This window comes from Podarcis melisellensis (genome assembly GCF_964234715.1).
Source record: "Podarcis melisellensis genome assembly, chromosome: 1".
NCBI lineage: Eukaryota > Metazoa > Chordata > Lepidosauria > Squamata > Lacertidae > Podarcis > Podarcis melisellensis.
This window is the reverse complement of record NC_138528.1, coordinates 107,253,411-107,278,607: the sequence shown is the minus strand read 5'-3', so window position 1 is coordinate 107,278,607 and position 25,197 is coordinate 107,253,411. Positions and strand designations below refer to the sequence as shown.

Below are 25,197 nucleotides of genomic sequence, written 5' to 3'. Positions count from 1 at the left end.
TAGCTTTCCCTCCAGGAAATAGTGTTTCCAGTGGGATCAAATAGGTGGGTGCAGCATCTCATTTGTTCCCAAACCATACAAGCTTAGCGGCCTATATTCAGGACGCAACAGTCCAGTATCCTGATGGAGAACACAATGCCAAATTTGTGAATTATGGGAGTGTGTGAGCGAGCAGCTGGTGATGATTGCAGAGACAGACAAAGGTGCCAGAAATGGAAGGCACTGAGTTTACTGATGTCAGAGGTTTCACTTTGCCCCATGGAATTCCTGTGCTTATGTTGTAGGCAGCTGCTACTGCTACTGTGCTGCTGTTTTTGCTTCCCCTATGCAAAAAGTAGGAGCCCTGCGCCCCTTGAGGTGCTGCTGGACTGCAGCTTCCATTATCCCTGACCAGGGGCTGATGAGAGTGGGAATTCAATAATATCTGGAAGGCCACAAGGTTCCCACCCCTGTGCTATGCCCTCAAGGCACTGATAGCACATTTCAGATTATAAACACGCATACTTGCTAGCGCAGGCTGGTCACTACACTATATTCAGTGATGTCGGCCAACTTTGCCCACAGCCGGGAAAGCACAAAAAGGATCAAAAGACTGTATTTCCAGACATCCCCAAACCAACACAGATTAGCCACATTTTTCACAGTTCGTTATAATCAGCGGCAGCTCTTGGCTGATTGTTATCAGCTAAAAGCATCTGGATAGCTGTCGATCAACAACCTGATACAGAAAAAAAACATAATAGCTTCCTCGCGGTTATCAAAGCACATGTAATAATTTGTGATTGTATGATGACTGATAGCGGCTGTCTAACTTATCTAAACGCATTGAATTAATTAAAGCCAGTGGGGGAAATGTGTACCATATATGTTAAAAGGTCTGATTATTCCTTGGTCACACGTGGCTTCTGTTGTGGTATACCCTTCCCCTGTTATGGGTACACACTACAGTGGAATCCCGGCGCAAAAGCTGATGCAGCGGCTACAAGGAGCAGATAAAATGTAAACATGGAGCACACGGAAGCACGTTACCTTCTCGCATCCCCCAAGGGTAGAAGGTGAAGGGTACTATAATATACTGCCACCTCTGCCGATCACTTGCTAGTTTTCAGGTATGGAGGCTGATCTGAAGGACAAGTTACATATTTTTGTTACATCCGCAATTTCATCTTTGAGAACTCCCGACTGTATTTTTAAACCCTATTTTAACTATATGTTTAAAAAGTGTGTTGTTGTTGTTTTTTTAAAAAAGCTTAGCAGCCCCTTTCCACCATTGCTTGGGGGATGGATCCAGAGTGGGTGCTCCCCAAGTCAGAGAAGGTGGATCAGGTGGCTGTGCACAGTCCTACTGTTTGGGGGAACAGGTGTTTTGTTTTTGTCAGGGGAGCAGGCAATGGGTGGTGATCAAGTGGGGATTAAGGTGAGAACAGGAGCAGTTGAAGTCCTTCAGAGAATGCAAGAACTTGATTTCCTGTTGAAGTTCTAAAAATCGAAGTAGATTTTAACTTATTTTGAAACTAAACCTAAAGCTGAGCTTTTAACTTTGACAGTGGATTACCTTTAACTCTTTATATGTTGCATAATATATATAATGTTAGGTTATATTGTATACTGTATTGTATATATAATTACCTTACACCAAGCCCAGAGTGAGTTGTTTTTGTTTTGTTTTTTAAGTGTAAGTCTCTAGCTTTCATTTGTAACTTGCCTCCTCCTTTTCCACAGGTCAAATGATGCCTTCATCTACAGTGAACTAACAATATTATTTATGAATGGCTTAAATCTATATGCATTAAAGACAGAGCTCTATGTATTAACAGAGAAGCAGAAGGGGACTTTTTGCTCTAGCATCCAATTTTATTATAACAAACTTCTTCCGCATCTAAAGGAGCTGAGGTAGACATAGAGTTGCTTTTATGAAAGCATCCAAATATATTTAAAATCAGCCTTGGTAACCGTCAATTAATTTGCAGCTGGAAGTTTGATTGGAACCCACCATGGTAAAAGAACGAACGCACAATAAGTATGGCTTGTCCACATTTAACTCTGCCTTGCTACACTGTTTTGAACGGGTTTCCTGAGACATCTGCAGATCTCTCGCTCTCTCTCTCTCCTTGTCGCCCCACACCTTTCCTTAAAACACTGCTTTAACAGTTCGTGTTTTTGAAACTGGTTGTAAAGAAGACATTTCCTTGGCGCAATTGCAGTTTTTAACAACAGCTAAAACTCTTTGTAGCCAATCTCCACTGGGGTAGAACTAAAATCTGGAAGTAATCAGCAACCACTGAACATCAGAAATTCTCCTTCCCCCCCTCAAAAAAACAAAAAAAGCACAAAAACACATTTAGACACAGCTGGAGTCTGCTAGCAGTTGGGATAGGATTCAGGTACCTAATCCTTGGAGGTTAGTTGCCATCCCCCATCTTCCTTATCTTGTATGTGGAACTAAAAAGCCCCAGGGTGTTGATGGTTGTAAAGAAACCACAGCATCTGACACCTGCTGGGAGCAATAAATAAAGAACTAGGTTACCATTGTCAGCCTGTGCTGCTTCTCCTAACCAATGCAGTGGAATTCTTTTCTTGCAGTAGAGAGAGAGAGAGAGAGAGAGAGAGAGAGAGAGAGAGAGAGAGAGAGAGAGAGAGAGAGCCCTAACTGTTTAGCCATGTAAACAAATCAGATAAGTTAACAGAAATAGCTGCGGTTAAAGCCAACAGTTTTTGACATACATGCTTGACCTGTAATACAAGCAAGACTGGTTAAGGAGTAAACAAAATTGCACCCTTCACTTCAAAGAGTTATTGTAGTAATTACTCAAGAAGCAACATCACCCACTGAGGTTCTTTGGAACCTGCTAAGTTCAGACTCCCTCCTATTTTTCCCCCCTTCCTGCCCCCCCTTTCAATATGTTTTGCATTTCCTAATTACGGCAAGTTAGGCTGGATGATCTGTGTGGGTAGAGTGACAGGATTTATTTCTAATCTTTGAATGCTTTTGCTAAACAATAAATTAGTGAGATACTTTCGCTTCTTAATGAACAAAGGATGGTGATATTATTTTCCCTCCCCCCTCAAAAAAAAGAGATATATATTATATGTCATTTGTGACTGGAGCTACTATAGAAGAGGAGTAGAAGAAAAAGTGTGAGGCATGGTATCCGTCTACAAGCTACCAACTTAAGTGAAAGATTGATGCATTGTACAGTTTTTTTTAAAAAAAGCTGATTTCACAATTTATTTATTTATTAAATTGTGTGTGTGTGTGTGTGTGTGTGTGTGTGTTTATACTGTTGTAACAGGTCCTGGGACCTTATGGTGAAGGGTAGGTAAAAAATTATAACAAACACCAACACCGATGATGATGACGATGATGATGATAACAGGCTTAGTTTATCAGATTCACCCAACAGGCAGCGGACAGTTTCTAATATTCTGGGCTGTATTCTGGGCTGGGCTCTGCTTGATAAGTGACTTAGTATCTTGCCCAGATTGCTATCTTGCACGTGGACACAAATGGATGTTTGGCATGGCACTGTTGTGATTTAAACTGACTTGAGTATGCTGAGATTAAAAAACAATTGTGATTAATTAAGGAGCAGAGCAATCTCACCCTGTGACCAGGGCCAGCCCTGGGGTATATCTCCCTGAGGCAAATGCAGAGATAACACCTAAGACCCTTGCCCAGGCTGCTCCAGTTTCACGTACAGAACCCAATTGGACTGGCAACATTAGCAATGGAAGAGTCTAAGGGGGGAGTGTCCCAGGAGTAATCATGTGGCATGCACAGTTCTGTCACCAAACTGAGGGGAATATTTAGGGGGGGCTCAGGAGGTACAACCAGGATGAGCAAAAAAGCATACCAGTTATGCTTGCTATGGTTTGCCCTGCATGGGATGACTGGCTCTGTGTGTGTGCCTGCAAGGTTCTAAGGGTACGAGGCACGCTTACCTAGGTTTGTATTTCCTTTTGGACAATGAGCCCTATTCAGTATGTGTATATGCTGCATTTCCTTTGTTTAATCCTGTCTGCCATACATAGCGAACGGCTTGTCACACATAAGGAGTTATGTATTCTGCCTAGTCTGCTTGCCCCTCCTGGGATTCTCAATTTAAATGTTAATAGGTTTTGTTACCTGGTCGAGATGCAGTTATCCAGCTCCCGTGCACGATGTCGTTTATGACTTGCCCAAACCTAATTGAAGGTTGATCTGGTTACCAGGGTAGATAAGTTCATTTCTTTGTTTGTTCTGCACATATTTCACGCCCCAGTCTTTAGTACAAAGACTTTTAGAGTGACTTACATAAGTTAAAAACACATTAATAATAAAGTCATTAAAAGATGTCCAAAACCAGCAAGAACAAACATGACCCCCCCCTCTCTCTATATATATAAAACCCTACACTGACCCACATTCCTAAAAAGGCTCTCTAGAGGGTGGAAGAGACCTACTGAACATTTTGGGCTGTATCATATAGGTCTGCAGTGGGGATCTTTTGGGACTGGCGTGGGGGAAATGAACAAATGTCCATCTAAAAGCCCAAGGCAAATAAAAGGGTCCTCATCTAGCAAAGGGCATCAGACTCTGCACCAAGTAGGGATGTCAGAGAATTCTAACAAAAATAGAAGCAAAAACAGAGATCACCGATGTTCGTTTATTCGTCCGATAGCCGGAACAGAAATCAATCAAGCAAATACCGATCAGAATTAGCTATGCGGTTTTTCTCCCCGCAGTCTGCAAAGATACAGAAATTGATGACTCCCCTTCCCCTTTAAATTACATTTCCTTTGCACTGAAATGAATGGCCCTTCCATTGAAATGAATGGTGCTGTGTCATTATGTTAAATTTGTAAGGACTCAGCTATAGAGCAGCAAAAAGTGTGTTTTAAGTGCAATATACAATGTGACATTAGATGGTGATGGTGAGCCTTATGGAAAATGCAATGTTTTTTTTAAAAAAAAGCTTTAAAAAAGCATTTGCAGAACGTTTTTTTTTAATATAAAAAATATGTTTGTAGATTCCACCTAACTTACATAAATTCCATAGATAATTACGTAAACAGAGAGAAATTATTTAGTATTTAGTGGAAATCAAACTGCTGTGTAAATAGGTGCCTTCCTACATCCCTTGCTCCAGGTAAGTCTTCCTGGAGAGGATGCCATAACGAGGGTACCAAAACAGAGAATACCCTATTCCTGGTCACCACTTGCTTCACCCATCACAAGTAATAGTAATAGTCACCAACTTGGATAGTTTTCAAAAAGGATTAGACAATGTCATGGAGGAGGAGATCAGTTTCTACTAGTAATGATGGCTGCCTTCAGTATCAGAGGTGGCCTGCCTCTATACACCAGTAGATGGGGATCCTGAGTGTTATGGCTCTCATACTTTGCTTGTGGTCTTCCCATAGGCGTTGGATTGGCCACTATGGGAACAGAATGCATGACTCGATGGGCCTTTCCTTTGCAGGGGCTTTTTTTATGTTCTTCTAATGTTTTTGCAAGGACGCAGGTGGCGCTGTGGGTTAAAGCCTCAGCGCCTAGGACTTGCCGATCGAAAGGTCGGCGGTTCGAATCCCTGCGGCGGGGTGCGCTCCCGCTGCTCGGTCCCAGCGCCTGCCAACCTAGCAGTTCGAAAGCACCTCCGGGTGCAAGTAGATAAATAGGGACCGCTTACCAGCGGGAAGGTAAACGGCGTTTCCGTGTGCGGCTCTGGCTCGCCAGAGCAGCGATGTCACGCTGGCCACGTGACCCGGAAGTGTCTTCGGACAGCGCTGGCCCCTGGCCTCTTAAGTGAGATGGGCGCACAACCCCAGAGTCTGTCAAGACTGGCCCGTACGGGCAGGGGTACCTTTACCTTTACCTTAATGTTTTTGCCCTGGAAGGCAGGGGGGTAATTGCATTTTATAAAAGTTTAAACTAAGCATTAAAAAAAAAGTGGAAAAAGAATAGGTTTCTGAAGATGACCTCTGCATTTGGAGTAAGTCATGTGGTAAAAGGTGGTCTTTCAGGTATCTGGCCCTATGCCATTCATGTCTTATCAAGGTATGAACGAGCACTTTGAATTGGATTCTGAATTGGGCTGAGAACTAGCACAATCATTTCAATTAGTGAGATATATTTCATTTGACTGGTCCCAGTTAATGAAAGACCTATTGCCCTGCTTCTCAATATAAGCTGGCAAGTTTCAGCATGCATTACAGCAGACATTACCCTGAAAATGAGAGAAATGGTGCAAAATTTCACTGTATGTTAAAGGGGCTGTAAAATGTAGGTGTCAATTCATTACATCCTTGCTACAGATCATACCCCATACATACAAACACACCCACACCACGTTTGGAATCAAGTAGCAATAGCATACTGTAAATCTGGACAAATCAAATCAAACATCAATCAATGTCTCCGATCCAAGTGAATAATAATGGTGTGGAAATTTACTGAGCATTTTAAATCTCATGATGTCATTTGACTGTCCAGATTTGTGTGACATTTGTGTATCCATTGTTACGTTTATGGCTGGATCTGTAAATTCCAATCAGAAAAAAGGCAGTATTTTTGGCTGCATGTTATTTGCAGGGCTTTATAGTATTCATAGGCATGGCAGAATCACAGACTGTGATGTTAGAATTAATGTGAAGCCACTTAAAGCATTTAAAATAGTCTACAGAACAGACCCTAAAGAAGGCTTTAAGCCTGCAATGATGATGATTATTTTTTATTATTTACATTTCGCTGGCTGAGACTATTTTCCATTTCTTCTTACATGATATTTGCTTAAAGTAATTATACCAACTGAGAACAGTGGCAGATTGAAATTAAATGTTTGGATTAAATATTTTGTCAGCAAACATGCAGCAACTGCTTTGCTGCTGCTTCTCTTCATCTCTGCATACTGATTACAGGAAAGATTAGCTTTTATCTTGGCAGGTTTTAAAGAGCTTAAATAAAATGTTATTGGATATGTGACTTTTTGAAATCACCAACAAAGAATCTAAATCTGGAAAATGAAACATTAACACAAATGGGAGTGGGAATAAGTGTTGTGGGTTTGATTGTTTGTTTAAAATATCTTCCATCTTTCTACATGCTTTTCCTAGAGACTTTTCACCACTGTGGGTTGCAATAAGGCAGTGGTTCCCATACTTGGACCACTTGAATATTGCTGTGGGTCTTAGCGGACCACTTAATGATTTTTTGCCTGCTATCACAGCACCACTGCAGTGTGCTGCGCTAGATGCTGCTAGATGCTTATTTGCTGTTGTTTTTTGCTTATTTTATTTCTTATATATTCCATTTTATCCCATTGCAATTTTAATTCCATACAGTTCAAATTGTAATACAATACAAGAAATAGAAGCAATAAAAATACAATTACAAATCAATTTGCATATTTAATGAGATGGATGTGCCATCACCTGCCTTCAATCACGAATCCACAGACACAACATGGATCACCTGAATAAAGCTTGCAGATCACAGTTTGGGAATCCAAACCTGATCACTTGTAATCTTCCCAAATATGGCTGAATCAAATGCAGGCAATTTTCTCATAGCTGGAGATCGGTGCATACTTCATCCTAGTCCTACAAAATTTGGAGATGAGGCATCTAGAGTTGTGCTTTTCTAGAATATGTTGATTTTAGCAGAATGAGTTAAGTGAAGTGGAGCAGGAATGCAGGAGAATGCTATTCTAATACCTTTTCATAATAGCACCAATGACATAATCTGCAGGAGTGGCATTTGCCTGTATTTTAAGCTTGGGGCATTGAAGAACAGGTCTGGCCTGGCAGACAATCCCTTTGATAGCCAGGCTAGGCTCAGGCAGGGACTGGCCCATGGTCACCCCATGAATCTCATGGCAATCCAGTTGAACCCTGCCAAAGTGAATCCAGCCAATGTCCAACATGCTAATCACTGCATCACTGTTTACTAACTCACTGTTCTCTTAATGGCCTTCCAATCCTAATAATCCATTCTTAAGGAAATCAGCCCTGAGTGCTCACTGGAAGGACAGATCCTGAAGCTGAGGCTCCAATACTTTGGCCACCTCATGAGAAGAGAAGACTCCCTGGAAAAGACCCTGATGTTGGGAAAGACTGAGGGCACAAGGAGAAGGGGACGATAGAGGACAAGATGGTTGGACAGTATTCTCGAAGCTACCAACGTGCGTTTGACCAAACTGTGGAAGGCAGGTGAAGACAGGAGAGCCTGGTGTGCTCTGGTCCATGGGGTCACGAAGAGTCAGACACGACTAAACAACAATCCTAATAAATTGGGTGTTAAGCTATGGATCAACACATTTCCCAGCATTTTTGGACTTCTTTGGTGGTGTGGTTATGGAAGATGGTCATGATTAGCTCTCGCATTTCAGAATTTACTACTGCATAAATCTTTCGCATGGAAAATTTTTGAGACTTAAAATTGGGTTGTCTTCTGATGGATTCTTTCTCCCTACACTGAGAAAGAAATCTTTGTTTACTAGCAAGGAGAAATCCCCCCCCCCAAAAGCCCTACAATGGCATTTAGATTAAATTGTACTCATATTAAGAAATGTGTGCAGCCAAATAAATCCTTGAATTTATGAGCCCTTTGGCAGTAGCTCTTGAGAATTTACTGTAATTTTAGTTCTAATGCAATTATACAAATGGAGTCTAATACAATTATACTGCCTTTATATGTTAAGTCTAAGAAGAATTAGGGTAATTCGCCTACCCGAACCTGCGAGGTTTCCTGAACACACCCAAATTGCAGTGGATCCATCTCCTGAAAATCATCACCACACAGTGGGGAGAAAAATGGTTATGTGAATCTTCTTTTCCGGGGAATTGGTGACAGAGGCAATTCACGCTGTTATGACCCTTCAGGCAGATCAGAGATTCATGCATTAGCACACCTCCCAAAATGGCCAGAGAATTGTTTACAAAGTGGCATGCAGCCTTTATTATATTCATGTGGTGTAGAAACCATGGTGTTTCTGTCTATCCATCCCCCACAACCTCCACAGGGCAAGAATAAGAATTGGACTCACAATGTCACAAGGAGCTGCCTTATGTCAAGCCAGACTAGGTACGGCTCCATCTATCTCAGCGCTGTCTACATTGGCTGTCAGAAACTCACCAGGTCTTTAGACTTGTGTCTTTGCCAGTTATAGCTAGAAGTGCCAAGGATTGAATCCTGAGCCTTTTGTGTACACAGCATATGAGCCACCCCTGAGCTACAGCCTTTCCTGTGTAGATACTGTATATAGCAGGTACAACGCGATATCGACGATTATTTTAAGGTGTGACTGGGTGGTATTCAACTTGCTGAAATTGATAGTCCTTACTTAGCCATGTTCATTCATTTCAGTGGGTCTACTCATAGTTGGAGACTATCCACTGTGTCTGATATGCTGCACCAAACCCAGCATCCCTTTGTTCTGAAATGTGCAGGATATTCCAATTTATTTATTTAATTATTTGTTCTGCAGCATATGGGTCAAACCATTGTTCATGTTAAATGCATCTCTAGGCATTTATTATTTTTTCATTTTGTAAGTAAGTCTAAGCCTCCCCTGCATTGCAGTTCTGCTGAAAATTCCCTGTGCCAGAAGTTGCCATTGGCCTTTGTGAAAACTTTCCTACTGGAACCAAAAACTATTTCTGAAGATGGATTTTTTGTTGTTGGGAGAAAACACTTAGTTGCCACACACACACACACACACACACACACCCCACTCTACATGCAGCGATTTCAACTCTGCTTCCCTCCCGATACTCTCCCAATTTCCGTATGTTGTATGTTTACCCACATTTAACATCACATCTAATTTGGCCCTAGGAATTTGTCAAAAAACTGTTGTTTTTTCTATATGCACATACGTATATACATACACAGCTGAATGTACATCTACATTAAGCATCAAAAGAAAACTACTATTTCCAGTACCAAGGTGCAACATAGACATCATGACCATATCAAAATACAATATATGTTGCAACACAGAAAATAAAAAAGTTGGGCTGCAACTCTCTAAAACAAACTTCTGGAATGGAAAAGGAATACAAAAGAGCAACAGAAGCACTTTGAGCAATATAAACCGCTGGACGGTGACCCACACAAACGTTTTGTAAAACAGACATGAAGGGATACTGAAACTACATTCTCTGAGAACGCTGACCCTGAGAACCATCTCTTGTGAAGGTCTTAGAGAGCTAAGTCACAGCCAAAAATCATTTTCTGCCTTGAAATTTATATGTTGCCGGCATAAATAGGGATGGGGAAGAAACTCAATTCCATTTTCATTTAGACCCACCTAATTTGCACTTTCTGAAATCATATGCAAGCCAAAACATAGCCATCCTCCAAAATTCTCACTTCTCTGAATTTTGCAATGCTATCCTTAAGCCAGGTAATGTGTACAAAAATGCATATACTAGGGTAAAGTGTGCATCGAAATGCATATATTAGAATTTATTTATTTATTTAAATCTATTTTTGCAAGGCAATCTTCTAGACAAGTTGGTATGGCCTAACCCTAAGGCAAAATTGCATGCAAACATGTGCTTACTAGGAGAAATTCTCATTAAAGTGCTGATGAATTTTCAGGAGAACTTAACAAAAAAAGAATAACAAACCCACGTGAAAAAATAGAAACCGAGGGGGACCAAAACCAATAGATTCAACCAATCCCTAAATGTAAATAGGGGGACCTTTTTTGCTCATGTTTGCCTTTCCTTTTTTCCTTAGGGTTAAGCCATAGCAGTGATGGGAGAATAGGTATTTTTAAAGTGATCATTCTAGGGACTCGGCTAGATGGGTGGAGAAAAAGCGTTTTATATGCATTATATATGCATGATAACACCATGACCCCAGATGGCGTTCCATTTTTGCCAACGCAGTTTCTCATACCAAGTTTAAAATGCATTTAACTGAAATGCTTCTTTGATGTGCCTAGATGCAGCCTAGGTTGCACTTACATACTGGCAAAAAGCTCCACCTATGCAGTGATGTTGGAAGAATGCAAACCACCATCCCCACCATTGAAAGGTGGGGGGTGGTGTTGGGTGGATTGCAAAAGCAGCTGAAGCCAGGGGTGGATCTACTAGGAAACTAATGAACCTTAAGCTTCAGGCCCCCTGATTCCGGAGGGGCCCCATAAGTGACTTTAGTCCACATTACTTGAAAAAAAAAACATGTCTAGCAGATGCAACTTGAGTTGCATGACTCAAATTTATTAATTTTGTTGTTGTATGTATTTCAACAACTCCAAAGCTTGAGAGTCAGTAGCTTAGATGTTGTAAAGGTTGTTGTAAACAACCCCATGGAAGAAGATAACAGTGGTTATGGAGACCTTGTAGCTGGTTGTGAAGAGGCTCCTATAATAGCTCAAGCTTCAAGGCCCCCAAAATGTAGGTCCACCACTGGCTGAAGCTGTTGTGCAGCAGCTAGTGCCAGTCTATAGAACAGGCCTTGCTGTACACCCCATGTTAATATGCTGGAGGAGAAAACTATGATTGACAGGGAGGGACATGTAGCCTATTCCTACCCTGCAGTCTGCTAAATGTATAGATTAGAAGGGTTAATGTGCTTCAGTCACCGATGCCATTGTAAAAGTTCCTCTTGGGCAAATTTCAAATGCAGAAGTTTGGGAAGCCATTAGCACAGCTGTGTTCGCCTTGTGCCAGTGCAAACAGCCCTCCCTTTTTATATTCTGCTGGCAGTTGTGTGAATTGTCAGGCAGCGGTGTGCTTGACCACATACAGTCATTTCCATTCTCATTTTAATTGCCTTTTAAGGAGCGCTGAGGAGGTCCAAATAAATATAACGAGCTTCATCAGCCACCTGTGAAATCTCCCACGGCAGCCACACAGAAATATCAAGACGTTGGGAAAAAAATTAATAATAATAAGCATGTACAAGAAGAGCAAATCGCAATTCCACCTGTGGAAGTAAACAGGAGGATTTGAGAAGGGCCTAAGAGAGTATCAAGGAGGTGGCGGGAGGGGGGGGGGAGAACAGGTCCCTGTTGCTGTGAGCATGGAACTAAATCCTTTATTGAGAGGAAAGCAAAAGGTGAATCACGTGGCTGCCTCATTCTGCAGGAGAGAGAATTTTGCAATTGCTCCAGAAAATCTATGAGGGATGCTGTCTGGTGAAAGGTTCCAATGCACATTTTACTCCTAGGCCAGTTCACGTCGTTCACATTTCTTTTCCCTCTGGGTGACTGTCCAAGAGCTATTCCCTGCTGTTTCATCCCAACAAGCTTCTTTCACTCTTTCATAAGGCTCAGGGGGTGGTTTAATGACGCTGTGCAGTGGTTTCCTTCAGTCATTTCATATGCTGCCCCTTTGTTTTCAACAGGCCTTCTTGCCAGGCCTGGATCCAGGCTTGAGGGGCATCTGGCAGTCCCTCAACATCCTTATCCCTCAGTATAACTTTATTAGTGGTGAACTGTGGGCACCACCAGCCCTGTGATCTGTGGTGAGCGGATGCCAGAAAGCTGAGGCCCCAAGGAGGCTGGATCCTGCTTCCTGCAATGATATTTGTTACGTCCACACATTGTGGAGAACGTAATATTCCTGGATTCTAAACTACGATAAACCCTAGATCTCACTACTTTCAGAATAACAGTTCTCGTAGAAGTGAAAATAATGGGGGGGGGGAACACATTGCAGTGACTTTATCATGTCATAAACAAATGTGATAATTTGAGCTGAATTTTACAGGGATTTCACTATGAGCTATTTTAAAATTGTTCTCCTAGTGGAATAAAATATTCTGGATCAGCCAGTCGTTTGGACCAGAGTGTGGCAATGGCATGGGAAAACAAAGTATGCAATCAGAACAACATGGGCCAGATGTTTTCATGTTCCTTACGGTATGCAGTTCTGAGCTACGGTCCTATGTGTGCCTCATGTACCTGTTGTTTGCGGGAGGGGAGCAAGGAGAGAAAATGACTAAAGGTGATTAGAAGCAAATATATATTCCTTTGCATCCATAGACAGCCCTCCCGACTGAAGTCTGATTGTGGTGTGGGTGTGGAGGGGCAAAGAGGCTAACCATCCTCATGAATGGCTTTGAAGGAAATGAAAGTGAAATATGAGGGCAAGTGTAACATATGAAACCACTTTTAACACTTAAAAGAGACAAGATTTCAAGTTGATGGTGTCTCTTTAAAAGCACTTCGTATACCAGCATGGCAGAGGTTGCTGCAATAAAAGTGACATCTTCTGTGCGCTTTGCATATATGTTCCAAACTCTTGTGGGCTAAAAAAAAACAACCCACACACAAACACACACAAGAGGAGGTAAGTGGTCCTTTAGCACTTATTATCCTGCCAACAAAGTATCACTTACTGTGTGGTGTATTCATGCAAACAGCCCTAGGTGTTTTCCTAGCACTTGCCTCATCGCCATCCTCTGTTGAGAAAGCAGAACAGAGGACAGGGCGCCCCAAGAGATTTGTTACTTGTGGTGAAGGACAAGAGGGCTGTCCAGCCACTTCAACATGCAGGCAGTGCCAGATTTATGTATAGGCTAAGTAGGCTGAAACCTATGGCCTCTAAATCTATGGGGCCTCGCCAGCCCTCTCGCTCCCCAGCGGGCAGTCTCCCTTCTCCCAAAATTGCAAACCCAAGACTTCATGTGAGGGCAGAGCGACTTAGGCCTCTAAATCTAGGGGGCCTTGCCAGCCTGCCCGCTCCCCAGTCTCCCCTCTCCCAAAATTGTAAACCCAAGACTTCATGCAAGGGCAGGGCAACTCCAGCTATGTCTCTACCTTCAGGTGGGAGATGGGTGGGCATCACTGGGGGTGTGTGTCAAGGACTTCCAGGCCAAATTGAGACCCATGTGAGGCTGAATTTGGCCTGTGGGCTAGATATTCCTTACCCTATCCTATGTAGTTTGTACCCTCATGCATCTGACTGCATGCAAAGGAGCTAAAAGTGCTAGGGAGGCAGATTGGGCAAGCAAACAACTTCTAATTTTATGTAGCATTTTCTATGATCTATCTGTCATGGATGCTTTTCTTGAGATTCCTGCAATGCAGGGGGTTAGACTAGATGATCCTCAGGATCTCTCCCAACTCTAAAATTCTATGATTCTATGATTTTACGAAAATGCTTTTTATAAAAATAAAATAAGTAAAATAATTAGGTACCTCTCCAATTCATCCTCCATCGCTGGTTGGACATTTGTGGTTTGTTATTTGAAGGAAAGGTACTTTTCACATACAAATATAACAGAACTATGTATGGAAATTAAATTATTGACACAGTCCCAAGCATGCTTACATGAAAGTTAACTCTCTCAAATACAATATGTCTTACTTAACAGAAAATATGTTTAGGATGGTCACCTTCATTCAATATACAGTTATTTTTTCTTTTGGAAATTGAATATCCATTTATCCCTTTAAGAAGAGATGATTTAAAAAAAAATATCCACAAAACTATGAATGCTCAAATGAGTATGTGCTTTTGAGAATCTTGTCAGTTAAACAAAATTAAACATTCAAATCAACAACAAAACATCCTTTTAATTCTCTTTGGTTCACTGATTTTATTTTATTTTTAGAAAAATAGACATCAGGCCTCCAAGTCTCCATGAAAACCAATGTGGAGAGACCACTAAGTAAAGTAAAAAAAAAAAAATCACCAACAAGGAAAGAAGAGAATTCACATGGTTCCCGTTGCTAAGGAAACCATCATTTGTGCATGTTCCTTATTCCAACTTTGGCTCTCAGAGAGTGTCAATCATGTTAGGGCTTCAGGAGAAAGAAAGAGACAGAGAAAAGAGTAGATAAATGTATAGGTACAAATAGCATATGTGTGCATGCTGTGTAACTCAGCACAGCAAATTAAATATTGAAAATAATTCAACAATGGTGCCATGTCAGTGTATAGCATAATTCTTTTAACGGTGAGATGTATCATTAAGAACGACTCCAGACAGGGATGTGAGACGTTGTAGATGTGCTACTTTCTCTGTTGTGGGACAATATCTAGTGTTCACCCAACTGTTTAACACATTTCAGATCTTGACATAAGTATCTTAGACTGATAATGATGATTTGTGTGTGTGTGTGTGTGCACACGCACACACACGCGCACACGCACACACACAATGAAACAAGCCACGTTTGAACCTTTTATCCCTGGTGCATGTGACTAAAGGCTAGCTTCTGAATAGATTCCAGATAGAGGGAGAAACAGGAGTCGTTCATGGCTTCCAGTGGCTTCCAGCATGAGTTGTGGTAGCATGAAAAGCAACTCAGAGGCTTGTAATCAGGCTGCACTTGTGCCATGATGCAATTTGCATGAACTTGTACCAGGGCTGACCTACCCATGGAGGGGGCTGAGGTAGCCGCCTCGGGTGGCAGAACCCTGGGGCAGAGCCCCTGCGGGCACCTTACCTACTCTACCACCTTCGCTGCTGGTGGAGAAGCGGAGGCAGCTGCTTCCGGTGAGAACCTATGAGATCTTGTGTGCTCCACAAGTTCTTGGCAAAGTCTCACAAGATCTCATGCACGCTGTGAGATTTTGCAAGATTCCAGCAAGCGCTCACTGGAACCTGCTGCTGCGTCTTTGCAGGCACTGTCGCACAACCATATAAGGGAGGCTTGGGTAGCAGCAGGGAAGCACTTTCCCATTTAGCCTTTTATGGGTCCCCCATGACTGGTACCTCCGTGTTGGGCCTGTGTTTGGGACCACCATGATATCTCTGATTGTGGGGATTTTTTCTAACAGCTGTTGCTCTGGAAATTGCTGTGATGAGACAAATGCTGTCCACCATCAAGGCAGTAGTAGTGGCACTTTTATACTTCCCTTCAATTATATTTGCAGATCAATTTGCATATATATATATATATATATATATATATATATATATATATATATTCATATTAAATATGTAATGATAGCTGTATTGATGAATTGCCTTCTATGTATAAGTCCCTCTATGTGATTTACAGACATAGCCTTTAAAATGTTTTCCAAAACAGTACAACTGGAAGGGCAGGTTTTAAAACACAAATCGAACAGCTAAGGCAGAAAACTTTTCATTTAGCCTTTTTGTATAACCCACTCCCCTGCCTGGATGACTTGTCTGTTCAAAATGTTGCCTCACATAGGAACACTTGAGAAGCGTGAACATAGACAATGGAGCAATCAATCTCATTTTGCAATACTGCAGTTCACATAGCTTTATTGAATACTTAGCAAACCTAGCCACCTGGTGAGGGAAGGTGGGTGGCAATCAGACAAAAGAGGGGAGCCTTCTCAGTGGTGGCACCCAGTTGTGGAATACTCTCCTATGGAGCTTAGGCTGATGCCTGCTTCCAAATATTTCTGACAACAGGCAAATTCTTTTTTCTTCTTCTTTTTGCCTTTTAAATAATTTGAAACTTGGAGGAAATTAGTTATGCTGCTTTTAGCTGCTGTTTTTCTGTTTTTAGGGTTGTTGTTGTTTTTTAAAAAATATTGTTTGCTTTTTATTAATCACATTCTGTTTTTAAGTATTTATAAAGCTATCTCCAAACGCAGGGGCCCTTTAAATGGGCAATCTGAAAAGCATCTATTTAACTATTTATGCATTCATTTATTTACTTAAACCAACGAGATAGTTGTTCCTTAGCAGGTGACATACAAGATCAGGATTAAGACCAAACTCATTTTCATGGGCTTTGTGGGACCTGAATAATGTTGGTGATCAGTGCCCTGGGATGTTCATTTGGACAGAATTGGATCATAAGCGGGAAAACTATACCTTCCCAAAACTGCAACACCCAGAAGTGGACACAATGATCCCATGAGCCTGACCCACCAGGGTGATCAGTAGTCAACTGGAAGTCTTAAGGTCAAGGAACACAAATGAGAATATTCAGCCCTAGGTTAGCTTAAATGAAAGGCAGTAGGGTCAGCTGAGAACTGATTTGTGACACTATACAGCCCTAGAACCATAACTCATAATCTGGACAATGAGATTTTGTTTTGGAACCATAATTTATAATCTGGACAATGACAGTGAGACTCTCTTACTCTGTGTGTGTGTATTCCCCACAATTTTGATTGCACTTTGAATAAGCTGCAATTTAGTAGTCATGTTGTTGTTGTTAATGAATTTATAAGCCACAATTTATGTAAAAAACAGCAAGATGGAGTACAACACATGAATATAAAATCAACAAAAGTAATCCTTTAAAACATCACCAGCAACCAAAATGGGGAGATGAAAAATTTAGGTAGACAGACTTAGCATATAGATTTCATTTACCGTATTTCCTATGGCTCACTAAAGCATTCTGGTTTGGGAGAAAAGCTGCAAATATTTGCCAAGGTTTTGGATTCTTGTTTATTTCAGTGGCTTATTTGTCAGCAAATCCAAGCTCTCTTTAAAGAGATGAATTAAATAAGTGATGTGTGCATATGCCACACACATATTTTAGGCGCCTTTTACAAGGAGTCCTGTTTTATAAGCCACTATTAATAAAAAAAATATTTTGAAGAGGAAACTAACAAAGATTGCTTCCTTCCCACCCACCCCTTTTGCCTCTTTGTGTGTTCTGCTTTTCTTTTTGTTTTGGTAATGCAGGGACTGCAGAGAACTGACCCTTAAAGTTATAATGTCAGATTGGTAATAAACTGACATCCAGGGGAAAAAAGAAACCCACAAACCCGTTACTTCATTCTACCTTTTTGTGTTTTATCCTGTAATTAGACCTGCCACCATCAGGGACAATCTCCGTTATTAACAGCATCTCCCTCATGTCAGCAAGAGGACCAAAAGTATCTAAGTGAAAACATTCCCCTTAAGTACCAGGCTAAGATATGGACAGAAACTGGCATTCATACAAGCCATTTCCCCCCTTTTATTAACCTTCCTGTCATTAGGGACCTTCACTCTTGTCTATACAATTCTTGCTTCAACCTCTTTTAGTTTTCTGCTATATTGCCATTGGGGACCAGCCTTAAAGTTTTGTTACAAACTTCCCCTTTGACATTACAATTCAGGCCTATCTAGACCAGTAAAAAGGCCCTGTAGAAGGATTCAAATATGTAAACTAAAGAACAGTAGTCCACTGAATCACATTCTCAGACAAATTGACTGGAACCAAGTTAATATTTAGAAAAGGTGATCATGAAGGTTCTATGGGGTGTATGAAGTGTTACGGGAGGTGTAGCACCTCTGGTGGGAGACACACCATGCTCCTTCTGGGGTAGTTCATCCAACTTTTGGTCCCCACTCTGCACTTCGCTGTCACCTGTGGCTCTTAGAAGCTGTTAGCATGCAACAGCAGCCACGGCTTCAACTGGCTGGCTAAACTAGGCGAGGGTAGCCTATGGGTCTCCAAGCCTCGGTGCATTACAGATTCCCCCTTCATGCGAAGACGGGGTCAGGATTGAGCAGACAAGAGCAATAGTGGGTCCAAGAGTCAAGAAGGTGGTTACTGCATATGCTGTAGAGGGAAATGAGGGGTAGATGAGGCTCATCAACCTGGGAAGGTAGCCCATCCAGGGGAAGGAAAACTCAGATCTTAAACCTCTGCTGCCTTGTGGGACATCTTCAGGAGAAGAATGCCTATGGAGTAAACCCTACACAAATCTCGAGTGGAGTCCCTAAAAGGACTGGATGGCGTCTTGTACGCCTCCTTCTGGCAACTCCTGCAGCCAAACTGGTACCACATGTACTGCTCTGATTTCCTTTGACATCATCAGTGAGGCTGAGAAGGGGGTCTTGTCATCTAGACAGCCCAGGACCTTCATACACACTGCCCAGGCCTGCGCCCCGAAGAGGTCATTTTGGTGCTGCCAATGCAGCAAAAACAATGCAGGAGACAGCAATTATGGGTTCCTGGTATCTGCAGCCACAGCAGGCACTGTGATTTTCCAGTGGTTTGACTTCACCCCTAGAGGCATACTCCATTGTCTTCGTAAGCAGCTAGAATTTATGCTCGGCACAATGCCCCTGTATAAGGAGGGAAAGGATCTTGTTTGGTGCCATACCATGCTCAAGTGGGTGTGTAAGCCACCCCTGCCATACTCTCCAGGTCTGGGCTGGAGAATGGGTAGTGAGGGTTGGGCTGAGTCTCAGAAAGCTGCAAAAAGTCTCACTGCTTTCCAAGCACCTCCAAGTCTCAATATACAGCTGGAGTCTTTATCTCCTCTTCAGGCTCAGGAGAAAAGACTTGTGAATGACTTTAATCCATCTTTATCACAGAGTTTTCTTTACTGCTGAGCTGAAATCAACAGTGCGCTTTCTCAGCATTTCTGTTCCTCATGACTGTGTCCCTTCCCTGGGGTGATTTTCTGAACCCTTGTGAAGAGGGTGTGAAACTGGGGGGTGGGGGAGGGAGAGAGAGAGAAAGAGAAAGAGAAAGAGAGAGAGAGAGAGAGAGAGAGAGAGAGAGAGAGAGAGAAAGAGAAAGAGAGAGAGAGAGAGAGAACTTCAGGAGAAAGAGGAAGCATTGTCCTTGATGTGGCAATAGGGCTGATTCTACATTGCTTAGATTCCATTATGTTCATGGAGGCTAAGGCTATCAATAGCAGCCAGTCCTGATGACTGTGTATTACCTCCACTGTTGAAGACAGTATGCTTTTGGAGACTTGTTGCTAGGAATTGCAAGTGGGGAAAATGTTGTTGCCCTCAGGTCCTGCTTGTGAGCTTTCCATAGGCATCTGGTTGATCAGGATGCTGAATTAGATAGGCCTTTGGCCTGACCTAGGAGGACACTTTTTATGTCCTTAGTTGATTAATTAGGATACACATCCAAATGTACATCCTGTTGAAAGTAAAGCAGTGCTGTTGAACACCTGAATGCAGATGCTGTCCCTGTGCATAGCTTTACTTGTAATGAATGTATTTTCAGATATGAATCTGAATGTCAATCCACAACTCCATCCCAGTCCACCCCCGCCCGCTTTGTATAACCATGTGTGTCTAATGCTGCATCAGGTCTTGCTATGGAGCACTGGCAGGCAATGAAACTGCTAGCACAACACAGCAGGACACAGTGTCGGTCCAGTTGTCTGCATTCCCCTTTCCCATCCCCTTTCAAAGTGAGGGCAAAAGAAGGGTTTCATGTGCCTCTACTGATACTCACCACATAGGAAAATCTGATTGGCTAAAGGATACTATGCTGTCATCATATATGATTCTTGATTGGATGGGAGGATCACACAGTGAAGACGCTCAAGTTTTTTAAAAAAAGCAGAGGAGCAGCAGCAATAGTCAGCAAAAATGTCTGCAAACATGTATGGGGGGGGGGAATGCTCAAAAGAGTCGGCATCAGTCTGTCTCAAGAGACCATGGAAGAGTATGCCATGCGGGGTAGACAAGCCATTGGAGAGTTAAAGTGTCTGCTAAGGCTGTAGAGACCAATAGGGGAGAGACATGTTTTATTGCAGCTGGGGCAGATTAAGGTGTCCAGTTTTGCTGTTACAGATGCACCATGGCGTTTCTTCTCCCTGAGCACCTCCCAGCAGTCCTTTCTCCTCTGGTCACTGCTGTGGATCCATGACCTGACTATCTGTCTCCAGGCACTGTGGTCAAAAGAGTAGGAGGCACATTTCTTTTTAGGCAAAACCTTTCACATCTCCCCACAAATGGCAACTTTCACATGACAGTCAAAGCGCATGAAAGTTCTAGTTTCTTACTGAGATATCTCCCTATACAAGTATGATTTAAAATGCTTCTTATTCTTCAGATATGCAGTTGGAGGTACTTTTTGGGGTGTGTTAGTCTTTGGGCCCATCACTTTGCTTTATAGCTCCCCCCCCCAAAAAAAAAGGCAAGATGAAAGGAGATCTAGCTCCCTGCTGTTCCCTTTGCTTTTCTCCATGTGTGCTAAAATAATGCATGCAAAAATGAACGGGCACAAGCCTTGGCACTAGAGAAACTGTGTTACTGAAGGCTCAAGACACACGTCACCTTTTTTCCAATAAACAAATATGTACACACAACAGCAGCAGTTGGTACCTGCTTTGCTCATGATTTTGATTTATACACTGCCTTTTCCCCTGCCAAAACTCAAGACTATTTACAGGTAAAAATGAGAACCATTAAAACATAGGGGGGGGGGAATAATTAAAAACAACACAGCAACAGCCCTTCATTAAAAGTAATCAGCTCGCCAAAGCCTGTTGAAACAAAAAAAGTCTTCCCCTGCTGGTGGAAGGACAACAAGGAGGGAGGCAATCTGAATAGTTTTGCCTTTGCCTCATTTCTGGGCTGTGCCATCTCTTAGGCTACTTATACAGAACTAACCCTTACTGGCAGGAAGGTGCCAGTGGAATATGATTCATTGTGGAAGGAGTAAAGGAAAGGAATCGTTATTCCAAAGAGACGAAGTGTTCACCGGTGAAAGCAAAGCGGTAGGCAGCCACTTACAGGATTTAACAATGTATAGTTTTATTAGCACTGGTGGTATATCATTGTGTATGCACAATGTGTATGCAGTACTATCTCCTTACCAGTCTGGTAGCACATGGTTGCCTCTGCGCACAACAGGAACGGAAAACTACAGTGAGAGGAGAGCTGGGATTCACTATCAACCAGCATTACAGCTGCAGTTCATGACTCCCATGAAGAGAGTGGTCATTGGGAGAGTTGGCTGTGATTTGTCACATAGCCAGCTCCAGGTTTAAGGGATCTATTGGCAAAGTGTCCTCTGACAGGCCTTGTAGGAATGATTACTGGGTCTGGAGCACATTCCCCACCCGCAGGCAGCCTCAGCCTACCTGCATGCGTGACCTTGGGGTGCGGGGCACACTCCCCCTCACAGACAAAGCCACAGCTGTCTGAACATCGTGCCCTCTGTCTAACCTTTTGCGGTCTCAGTAGTCTGGGATGTCCTGTCTGTGACCTTTGTCTGAGACCTTTGTCTCCTTCGTCACACACTGTGCAAGGGGCAAATGACGCGGTGGAAACAGGTGCCAAAATAACTTTGTGCCACCCCACAATCTCGGGACTGGAAGATGTGTAAAGGTCACAGTCCAAAATGTACCTGCCTGGGTTTGCATATTGTCTCAATAAAAGGAGCCTCCACAGAGCTGGCCGGCAGCTTGCTTGCAGCTCACCTGTGCGCAACTCACCTGCATTATCAACTCCTGCCTTGTGTCCTTCACTTCAGGGCCTCTGGCATATGTACCTAGTAATGTCGATAGTGGTGGGCATCAGAGGCGTGCAACAACAGTCCAATAGAGCCTCCAATTTATTTATTTATTTATTTATTTATTTACAAATGTCCCTGGTGGAGTGCCACTAAAAGACATTGTGGGAAGTAAAGTTCTGAAGTAGCAAGTAAATAACAGCATCAGGCTTCATTCTCAAAAATAACATGGAACAAAAGGCTTGGGCAACGGGCCTGAAAGAGATAAAACCCAAGGCCCCTATAGGTTCCTGGGAGTCACCACTTAAATTTCTCAAAGTGGCCCTTTTGAGAGCTACAAATTGGAAATAAGCTATTTGTCATTTACCTGGTGAACCAAGGATAGACTGTCTGCTATGTAAGTATATTTGGTTTGAGAGACACCACGTTCAAATAAAATGACTCAACGACTCAAGCAGGCTTTGTGAAAGCATTGTACAGTATCTGTGCCAAGGTAAAAGTAATGAGATTTAAATTAACTATAAAATAATTTGAGCTGAACAACAAGGGAAAACAAACTCCTAATAGCATGTGGAATAGTTTGCCAGGAAAAGTGGTGTTAGCATCATTATATTAAGCCATAAAAAGAATGGTCTAGACAAAGCAGAGTAGATTATACTGTTAGGGGCCGAACCTACATTAGCTGTTTAGGGGAGGAAATGGATTAGATGACCTAATAAAGCATTTCTACAGTCTAATGATGATGATAAACTAAGTCAATACCTCTAGGGGATTTTCCTCCTCACAAACCCTGAGGAGAAGGTAATATGGCCAAATTAATTCTTCATATAATTCAAGTGAATTACATCAATACTGAAGTGGACCTGAGGTCTTTAGCATCAAAATAAGTCTGGGAGGGGGGAAACACCCAACGCCTTTTTCTTTTTTCAATAATTTTTCAGACATGCTATAATAATTGTAGACAGCTTAGGCAGAGTTTATTTAGTTAATCACTGCAGTGCTTAGTCACTTCTGTACAATGCCTGGCCCATGCATTTTCCAGTGTGGTGACCAGCTTAGTACCCAAGAGTATTGTGGCATCCCCTTGCAGACAATAGAGCCCTGGGTGGTATCCCTTTCAGTTCCCTAAGCCAATTGTTCCATGTTAGTTTTGAGAATGAACATGAGGTTATATACTTTACACTTTAGAACTGAGAAGTAAGTCATGAGGGAGGGAGGAGACACAAAGGCATCTCATTCCTGAACCTCATCCCACTCAAGCAGTCCTATTGGGGTTTCTGATTGCCTCAGAGATATTCCAGTTCCTCTCCCTGCACTGCTGAAAAACGTAAATCTTGGGCAGAAAAAAACCAAGATGGAGCCGCTTTTGCATCCAAAGCCCTACCTGCTCACACCAGCCAGGGCACCGTTATAGTCATTGCATTTCTCTTCCATTTACACTTCTCACGACATTTCAGAATTTAATCCGTCATTGCTACTTTTTGTACTTCCCTTCCTCATAACTGGGTCTCTCTGTTTCTGAGCCATTAAGTCGCTTCCCTTTGCAAATCTTTCCATCAGGGAAAAAAAATCCTTTTCTGTTTAGCTTACGGTTTGAAAAGGAATTTGAGCATTTCTTTCCTAAGTTTTATTTTACATAAAAGGTATATTATAAAATGAAAAGCAAGTTGGGAGGTGGGGAGGGAATGATGCATTGTGTGATGTGGTCCGCAAATGGAACAAAGGGGTATTTTTAATTCATGCAGTAAATAGAAAATAAAGAGACTGCCTTAGTTTACTATATGTCAACAAAACTGCAGCTTTAACTGGAGAATAAAAGGAACTCGATAACTCTGTGGTGAGTTAAAGAGTTTAGCAGGAAATCAACAAATATGGGGGGGGTATTTATATTTGCCACTTCCTTGCAGTTGGGGGCTTTCAGTGGAAGGGCTACTGTTTAGGGCTTTAAGAAGACAAGATATCACCCAGCTGCTGTGCCTTCTGGTTTGGTTTCCTTCCAATGAGATGTGGCAAGGTGGCTTGTATATGACCCTCATGTGTAATTATGTTTTTATATACTTTTTAAAAAAATCACAATCTTTTCACTGCACTTTTGATTGTTGTTAACACTATTTTTATCCTATTTTTCAAACAGGTTTCAGAGACTCAAATCAGTCTTTAGAGAGAGAGAGAGAGAGAGAGAGAGAGAGAGAGAGAGAGAGAGAGAGGGAGGGAGAGGGAGGGAGAGGGAGAGAGAGGCAGAGGCAGAGGCAGAGACAGAAAGAGAAGTCCAGACTCCAGACATCAGGCTTACCAATTAAAAAGACAAGACATGCAGGGAAATGGTGGTGGTGAGGCCGTTTATATTTTGTTCTGGCTAGGGGTGTAAGAAGGCATCACTTTCCATTCTGCCCTCTACTCATCACATGCAGCTTTGCTTTCGTTCCGCTGCAGTTCATCTTCTACCAAATTCCATGGTCATTACATTATTACACCCTGTTAATTTAAATGCAAAGGAAATGCAATGCAAGTGGGGGATTCACCATACTGGATGACACAAGGGAGTCCCTCAGCCTAGCTCGGTTGAGCTCCTGACAGCGCCTGCTCAATGCATGAGTAGGTAGAAGCTGCTGTCGCCATATATCCTCAAATGGGGCATATCACTTCCTCTTTTCCATAGCTGTGGCACATTCATCATTCAGAATGAATTTAATTCCACCAAATACAAAAAAGAATGCCGAGGATACATATAGAGAGGGGGGAGCAGGTCAAACCTGCAAGCGAACGTAGCCACCTGCTGTAGGTCTCCAAAGCAGTCCACAATGATACCTCTTGAAGGGCCTTGAAAATTAACTGGCAAATGAAGGGGTGAGTCAGCCCATTTTGCAAGCACTGGCTTATTTATTTAATACATTTTGTGTCCCATGTTTTTCCTAAGGTGTTCAAGATGGTGACCTCCTTCCGTTTTCTCCTCACAACAACCACATGAGGTGGTTTAGGCAGAGAGAAGTTCATTGGACCAGAATCACCCAGCTTCATGGCCCAGTAAGAACCAAAACCTGTATACCCCCAGGTGCACTCAGCTCTGTAACCACTACAACACACTGCAGTGCCCCATTCTCCTCAGCAGCGGCGG

At 42.4% G+C, this 25,197-nt stretch overlaps 1 long non-coding RNA gene across 7 annotated transcripts in view; it reads right to left on the bottom strand.

Moving 5' to 3' along the window:
• The window catches only part of LOC309376827, a 396,206-nt gene that overhangs the window by 100,300 nt on the left and 270,709 nt on the right, over positions 1-25,197 (bottom strand). Inside the window, exon 3 of one of the 7 annotated variants that reach the window (XR_014171303.1) lies at positions 20,221-20,514. The exons of the other annotated variants lie outside the window; for them this stretch is intronic. This is a non-coding gene — a long non-coding RNA (uncharacterized lncRNA). Of the gene's footprint in view, positions 1-20,220; positions 20,515-25,197 lie in introns of those variants that run through there. 7 annotated transcript variants of the gene reach the window in all.